General features: G+C 37.8%; 1 pseudogene; it reads left to right on the top strand.

The window, feature by feature from the left end:
• The first annotated feature begins 487 nt into the window (after nucleotides 1-487).
• LOC112903354 lies at nucleotides 488-7,256 on the top strand (annotated as a pseudogene).
• The last annotated feature ends 991 nt before the right edge of the window (nucleotides 7,257-8,247 follow it).

The following is an 8,247-nucleotide window of genomic DNA, read 5'->3' as shown; positions in this document are numbered from 1 at the left end:
TGTTTTAAGCCTCCTGACAGGCCACTCCTCCAACCAAAGGACCTCGGGGGGGGGGGGGGGGGGGGGGGGGACCGCCATGGGCACCGTTCGTTGCAGCAGATGCCGAATATGAAGAGACTGGGGATCCGTTCTCCACCACGTACGCACACATGTGGATGATGGATCCAAGCAAACCGTCGCCATTCCACTAGCTGATGTGGAGGTCCCTTGTGCCGTTGTGCGTGGATCCACGCGAGCTCACGTAGCTTTGAGCGGCGGCAGCAGGCTTTTCCCAAAAAAAACATAGATATGTGTCAGTAGTTTATTCATAAGCATAAAAAGTTTTGGAGACATGTCATCGGCAGCGCCTCACCTAACCTGCTAATAAAGATAGACAAATCCATCCACCAGCACTCGAGCATCTTTCGACGAGTGAAATTTTAGTGCTTGTGTGGGGCATCCGATCCTCATCCCACCAACACATGTATGCGCGTCATTTTAAGCCTCTGCATCTCTCTTTGTGCGTGCGCCCAGCTTCGCGTACAAGGTAAGCTGAGTGGAAAAGCTCGAGGAGATGGCCAGCGGTGGTGACGGTGAGTCAGCTGCGGCGCCGTTGCTGGAGAAGAAGCCCGCGGCGGCGTACTACGATGGCTGCCCCGGGTGCGCCGTCGACCGGCGGAAGGCGGAGAGTACGGGGATCCCGTACAAGCTCTTCTTCCACATCTGGATCATCAACCTCGTCTCCTGTACGTGCACGCTAGCTTCTCCTCAAATCCCAGCCCTGCACACGGCACTGTACTGCATGCATGGCCCTCTAATGGCTTGCCGTTTTAATTTGTATGCTCGCTGCTCGTCTGCCCGGAGAGGGCTGTGCTTGTTATTCTTTATTTGTCAGTACCTAGATCTAAACCTTGTTCATCATTCAGCACTGTCGCAAGAGGATTTTATTTTGGGGTACCAATATGTGCCTGTGGCACTATATATATATATATATATTACAAATCCATAGGAAATAGTCTTGTATCAACATCCCTTTCCATGGTCATCAAGACAGGCCAGTGCCCTTTTTATAAGGGGAAAGGTTCTAAAAGAACCCTTTTTTTTGTTAGGTTTATGGTTGACGTCAATGTTTGCAACTGAATATTACATGAAAATGCTGGTGTCATATCTTTATTGCTTGTTTATTGTACTATTCTTTATATTGTTATCAATGTTCCTGCCGCCCTTGCTCCATTTATGTATTGCAGTTTATTACTGTAAAATATTGATTTCTAACTTTCTATCCTTTATCCATTTTTTAGGTTTGCCCATATTATCAATATACCCCTTCTTATACTTCATGGTATGTTCATCTTAATTATTTTAGAATGCTAAATGCCATCAGCAATACCTTACACATTTATATCCTTTTAGGTGGTTTTCTTTAAACCATGTACAAAGTGATTGTATGTGCATGCATTACTTATTTACATGCCATGTTATTAATAAAATATTCATCAGCGTCTGCAGTGTAGTATGACTGCATGTTAACGGTATATATATCAAAATATATCCATTCTTAACTCTTACCTCACAAAACAATTCTAATTATTAGCTATGAAAGATGATGTTCCCTACATAAAGGTGTGATTTGCATCTCAACAACAGATAAGAGACATGCATATTGCCAAAAAAGTAGAAGACATTGGATTTTATGCGGGTTTGGTAGGTAAGAACTTTCAAAGCATTACAATGCTTGATGTTCTGAAACATTTATATTTACAAAATAATTAATTTTGCAAATGCTAATATTTTCAGTGACGTAATTTTAATTTTGGCAGGAGCTTCGTTCATGCTAGGTAGAGCTTTAACTTCCATCTTTTGGGGGTTTGTAGCAGATCGTATTGGGCGGAAGCCAGTTATTCTGTTCTGAATTGTCTCTGCGTCAGTATTTCTGTTCCCTTGTGATTGAATTTTTTTTCTACAAATAGGACCTGCCTCTGATTACTTTTGGCCTTTTCTTTATTCGCAGGTTTGTATTCAATACTTTGTTTGGACTGAGTATGCACTTCTGGATGGCACTAGCTACGCGATTTCTTCTTGGTTCTTTAAATGGTTTGCTTGGCCCGATGAGGGTACGATGACTGAATTATTTAAATGGAGGCAGGGGGGAATACGTAAACACTTAAACGAAATAGCTATAAGTAACATGTCAACTGATCTTTTTACAGGCGTACGCTGTTGAAGTTTGTCGACCAGAGCATCAGGCCATTGGATTGTCACTTGTAAATTGCAAAACTATACCAACACAGTTTTCACTATTTCTTTAGCACAAAAATTCACCTCATGACATTTACTTTCTATATGACTAATTAGGTTAGCACATCATGGCAATGGGTCTTGTTATTGGACCAGCTATTGGTGGATATCTTGCCCAGGTGCCAATTAAATTTATATTATAGTCTAGGAGTTCTACATCATTTATTTATGCATACATGTCACTATGTAACTTTTCCTCAATTTGGTAGCCAACAGAAAAATATCCAATGTTGTTTCCTGCCAACTCATTCTTTGGAAGGTACATACATACATTTAGTTTTATTAATTAAGATATTCAGTTTCCTATTACTAACGTTTTTTAATTTTTTTATAGGTTCCCCTATTTCTTGCCTTGCTTATGTATATCGGTCTTCTGCTTTGCTATTCTATTAAGCTGCATTTGGCTCCCGGTGTGTGCAAATAATAAGTATTGTTGTTATTGCATATTCTTGTTATTGCCAATGCAATTCTGATTATATGTTTTTATTAATTCATCACTCAAGATATAGATGAACATATAGGGTGAGAATAGTTAAGTCCCAGTTTGGTATAAAGTGATCTCTCACAAACTTTCATGTCTGTTTCAACACAAGATCAGAGAATTATCCTTTTCGCAAGGAAAGTAGAGGGGCTTAATGAATGAATGTTAGTGAAGGCTTGCACCTAAGGCCAACCAGAGAAAAATTTCTTTAGCAAATAAGATTGCAATCATACTTTTTTATTCGTCAATCTTCATCAATCTGTGTATGAGTTCAGTCAAACCTTAAGATTTGGGGGGGTGGGGGGTGGGGGAGGGTTCTAATTCCGATTGAATTGGCTTAATTCATTTTGTACATGATCATTGTACCATGTAAAAGCTTATAAACATGTGCTCCGAGTGAGTTAATTTCAAAGCGGCTCTGAACCGAAATGAAATGTAAAATAGTGTCCGCAACATCTATGAATAGATACTGTTCTTTTGAAGTTGCCATATAAAAATAACACCATTAGGCTTTCATCTTTCTCTACCGAATTTATAATCCTATTTTCTGTAGTTTGTGTACATGTATATGTTCGCTTCAGCTTGTTTGGCTTATCTGATAACGTATATTCATCATATTAATTATTTCATTTTAAGGGCCGGGATAACTTATAAAACATTTCAGGAGACACTTCATACACATAAACCAGATAAAAAGGAGGATCAAGAAAATCAACCTATCATCGAGCATTTGGCTGCTGATTCTGAAGAATCTGTTGAGAAGAACATTAGTTCTGCTACAACTAAGGACTTATTTAAGAATTGGCCCCTGATGTCATCTATTATTCTCTATTGCATTGTCTGCTTCGATGATATGGCTTACTCAGAGGTATGCTTTGATCTTTTTGAAATAAATTCACAAATATAGTTCGGTCAAAAATATATAGAACAGTCATGTGGTTTTCTTAGAGAAAGATTGAATTGAAAGTTGGGACACTTAAATATATTTAATCAATATTATTTATTGGTAAGCACAGGTGATGAATACATTCGAATTTTGAGCACTGTAGTGTCGATTATCTAACCATGTGCCAAGAACATGTTAAACAAACTTCTCCTTTTAATCATTTGCTTTTAGTTATATAAAGCATACATCAGGAGTATAGAATCAACTTATTAAAATTGTTTAGAGTCTAGAGATATGTGTGATTAATTGGATCATCATTGAGGGATGAGATTGAGCCGAACACAACATCGGCTAATCCCGTAGCAAAGAAAATGGCAGAACATTGCCAATCAAATATTCATGTGAGACATATTAACTCTCAAGGTTAGTTTGGCATACGGGAATCCTGAGAGGTGACAGAATACACCGAAACCATGGGAAACAATATCCATTGGCTGACACGTCATCCAATATTTCGGTGAAAGTAGGAGATGGAGCTGCGACATCTCACCACCCGTGAGTCCGTGAAGGTTGGTGAAGAGGCGGTGGAGATACTGTGTGGCTCTGAAGTTGAGATGGACGGCGTGGCTGAATCTGATGACTCCGACTCTAGCAAACCACACTATGGAGATCACCAAAAGGAGGAGGCACTTCTAGTTCGCTAGATGCAAGTGGGCACGATCGCGGGCATGGATAGGAATCATATGTGTATAAAATTACACTCAGAAAATAAAACTCGACCACAAGAGGAGACTCCTGGCCGTACTTCGAACACGAGTCATGAAATGAGTTTCAGCGACTCCTAGAGTTCAACGCATTGCAATAAGCTTTGCATAATGTTCATTCAGTGCTCAATTAGATATGTCTTTGTGCTCAAAAGAGGACAATTAAACGTTTTTGTTCTTACATGCGAACGAACGATTAAGATCACAAAGAAGACACAAATTAAAATTCTCATCTAAGAGACTAAATACATTATATCTGTAGTCTAGGCATCGACACAAGCTAGTAAATTAATTGGTGAAAGAGGAGGGCCTCGTGCAGGTCTTGAATTCAAAAATTGTCACCCATAAATATGTAAATGAAATGTCAACCAGAGCAATGCGTAGCAACATTCAGCCTATGGACATGCGTAAATTGGCCTCCACTTTAATAAATATGTGGTCGGGGCAACTAATCCCACCACATCACTAACACATGGTCAACTGATCACGACATTAGAAAAAGTTTGTTTTCTAGATTTATAGAAGATTTTTCTCTTTCAAGTCATGAAGTTCCTTTTTGAACTTTATTCAAGTAGCTGGCTTCCTTGCGGATGCCTAAGATAGTTTCAAATTAATTTCAGATATTTCCTCTATGGGCTGAAAGTGACAGAAGCTACGGTGGACTTAGTCTGTCATCTGAGGATGTTGGTCAAGTACTTGCAATTACAGGTATAAACTTGATGGATGGCTACTATATATACTTGTTGTGATTCCCAACAAACAAGGTAGCTGAAGGGCTTCAAATTATATGCAAATGCTTAAAAGTAAATCTTCATCCCAATTCCTGTTTTCCTACACCGTCGAAATTGGATCCTTTTCTGCGTACTGTATAGCCTTGCCAAGCTCGAAATTGGAGAGAGATTTGCATTTGGTTGGTGGGTTAGGGCCTGTGATGGCTAGCTTTTTGTTTGCTTCCCATACTGGCAAGGCAAGCTTGCTCATGCTCGCCCGGTTTATTATTACATAGAGGTATGAACATGCATACCTAAGCATAATTTAATACGTACGTGATATATTTATCGAGTTTCTATCTTTTCTGTTATAGGCGCAAGCATTCTTTTATATCAGACATTTATTTATCCTCATAAGGTTAAAGTTCTTGGACCAATCAATGCTTCGCGTGTTACGTCTGTGAGTACAACTGTACAAGTTACCATAATAAATTTTCAATAATTATTTAAATTTCACTACAAAAAACATCCACATGTTATCAACTCTGCAGATTTTCTCCATGTTGCTTCTTTTAACTTTTCCATTCATGACACATCTCTCAAGACCATGGTTATTAATAGTTCTAAATATATCATCAGTGCTAAAAGCAAATTTCGCAGTGAGTGCCCTCTTTTTACTATCCACACTTTTAATGTTTCTCTTTGTATTGTAAGCATAGAAAATATTTTTTTCTCTTAAATAACACAGCAGAGTTTTTTTGTTGTTGCTAATATATTAATACGCCTAGTGCAACAATGTTTCATGGTTACCATTTTCTACAAGAGAAATACATAGCTTCATGTTGAAGGATCCTTTATTTCTGTGGATAAATGTTGAAGGATCCTGCTATTGTTTTGTGATATTATAGTTGCATTTTCGATTCTGTATTTTTTTTATTTTCATACCATTGAGATAACGCAAATACATGCATATATTTTTCAGTATCTTACTAACATCATCATTTGATGTGTACATATTATTAGGTTACTGTGGTCACATCCTCTGTAATTCTTCAGAATAATTCTGTGGTATGCACACCTTTCTGATTCTGTTCCAAATGCACCATCCCTTTCGCTGCAGCTTTCTTAAAAATTCCTATGTTAATGCAGCCTCAAGGTCAAAGAGGGATTGCAAATGGCCTAGCAAACACTTTGATGTCCTTTTCCAAGGCAGTCGCTCCAGCAGGAGCTGGTATTGTGTAAGTACAATTAAATATTTAACAGCATTTCGAAGGAAAAAACTTTAGATTCAGTTCTGGAGTCCCGAGCTTACATAATCTTTTTGCTTTCAATATTTTAACAATTTAATTTATTTCTGTTTAATGTTCAAGATGTAAATATTTTAGCAATGGTTCAGTGTTCCAAAGTAAGCTAATACTGTGATATACCGTTTACCAGGTGGCGTAGTTTTGCACGAATGCTTTCAAATGTATATGTGCACTAGTCATTTCGCTTCTACAGTTACAATTGTTATAGGATTACTAAATGAGTAATTTATATGCGTCGTGTTTGGCATGCATTTGGTGATGATAAGAATTTTCTTACATGGTAGATATAGGAAAAAATTTTAACCAGATGGGTGTCAACATGATTTTTTTAAATGTGGGTTAATGACTAAATTGTTGAATGAAAGACCTTCACATCATAGTGATACGTTGCGCAGGTTTTCTTGGGCACAAAAACATCAATATTCCTTCATTCCAGGTAATGTGTTGGGTAATATTATGGTAAATGAGTAAATTGTTTTTAGAACTTACTGATTCGATCTTTTCACCTATTCTGGTATGCAGGTGACCAAATGGTGTTCCTCTTTTTGGGCACTGTAGCGATCATTGAATTCATTTGGACATTCAAGCCATTTTTAGCTGTGCCAGATCAATTCCGTTCAACTTGACCTCCTATTCATAGGCTGTGTTTGGTTCATTTTTCTAAACCTGCTTCTGCTTTCAGAAAGCAGAAGCTGAACTAAAGGGGTTCAGCTTTTCTGCAGCTGCTTTGAAAAGCTGCTTTTCTGTAGTACAAATTTGAAAGCAGATTGTACCCTGCTTTTGCAGATTTTCCGAATTTGTTAAAACTACACACCTACTATTGGTCACATATATATACCCTTTCAATTCTTTTTTATATATAAAAAAATAAAGATTTTCATATATTGGAAAGTTGTGCGCTCTCGTGGCATATTCATTGTGAGAACTGGCGTCCAATGTGAGAAGGGAATAGCATATTCACAAAGAGCACTCTCAAATATAAAATTGAAAGCTAATGAAAATAGGTGCTCTTTTATGGAGTGAAAAAGATGTACTGTATGAGTTAGCACGTACAGACTGAAACTCCCGTAGTATAACCTGTGATGATTTTGTAGTCACTACACCAAACTGGATTTGCCTTGTTGGTCAGAAGTTTTCTTGGCGGCCAAAATTGAATTGCCAAGGAATATAGTGTTTCCGTGGCAGTTTCAACAAACAGCCAAGAAAATATAATTTCATGGCGGATTTTTTGAGCTGTCAAGAAAACTCGGCGTTTTTCCTTGGCAGTTTTGGTGAACTGCCAACGAAACAGTGCATTTTCTTGGCTGTGTGGCTGAACAGCCAAGGAAACAGTGTATTTCCTTAGCTGTTTTTCTAAACAAGAATTAAATCTCGCATTTTCTTGAGAATCCAAACCAACAAGCAAATTGCTCATTATATTCCAAACTGCCAAGCACACTGTAATGCAATCAATATTTGACAATTCTTTGTGCTTACAAACTAGTACCACTCCGTTGAGCTATTTGTGGAGTATAGTGTATATATAACATGCTTCTGGTATGTTAGAGTGCAATAATAAGTTAATTATAGGTATTTGAGTTCTATATAAAAGAACACATTTTTTTAGTTTTAAAATGGTACGCGACAAACTGATGGCTGACACATAGGTTTCCCCACAATTTCATACGACTTCGTTGTGATTGTTCTCTGCATCGATACAAGAAATTGAAAATGCACGTATAATGGAGTCCTATCCTTTTATGATATGTTCATTTCCATGCTGTGTCAAAATTTGTCTTAGTTAATTATCATTTTATCTAACCACTACTCCCTCCGTCCAAAA

Source organism: Panicum hallii, chromosome 8 (genome assembly GCF_002211085.1).
Source record: "Panicum hallii strain FIL2 chromosome 8, PHallii_v3.1, whole genome shotgun sequence".
Lineage (NCBI taxonomy): Eukaryota > Viridiplantae > Streptophyta > Magnoliopsida > Poales > Poaceae > Panicum > Panicum hallii.
This window is presented reverse-complemented; position numbering and strand designations above follow the sequence as displayed.